Below are 313 nucleotides of genomic sequence, written 5' to 3'. Positions count from 1 at the left end.
GCAGCAGCAGCAGCTGCCGCAGCAGCAGCAGCCGAAGTAGCAGCAGCAGCAGTAGTAGTAGCAGTAGCAAATATATAGAATCTTATTTTTATATAAAAATATTTTATTTATTTTTTATTTTTTATTTTTTATTTTTTATTTATTTTTATATATTTATATTATATAATACCTATTTATATCTACAGCTACATGATCTATTTTATATTTTTTATATAATTATATTTTTGTCTATTAATATATACTTATACTTATATAAATATATATAAATATATATATATAACTATCTATATTTATATATTTATATTTATATTTA

The sequence above is a fragment of the Eimeria mitis genome, genomic scaffold (genome assembly GCF_000499745.2).
Source record: "Eimeria mitis Houghton genomic scaffold, Emh_scaff1872, whole genome shotgun sequence".
NCBI lineage: Eukaryota > Apicomplexa > Conoidasida > Eucoccidiorida > Eimeriidae > Eimeria > Eimeria mitis.
This window is presented reverse-complemented; position numbering follows the sequence as displayed.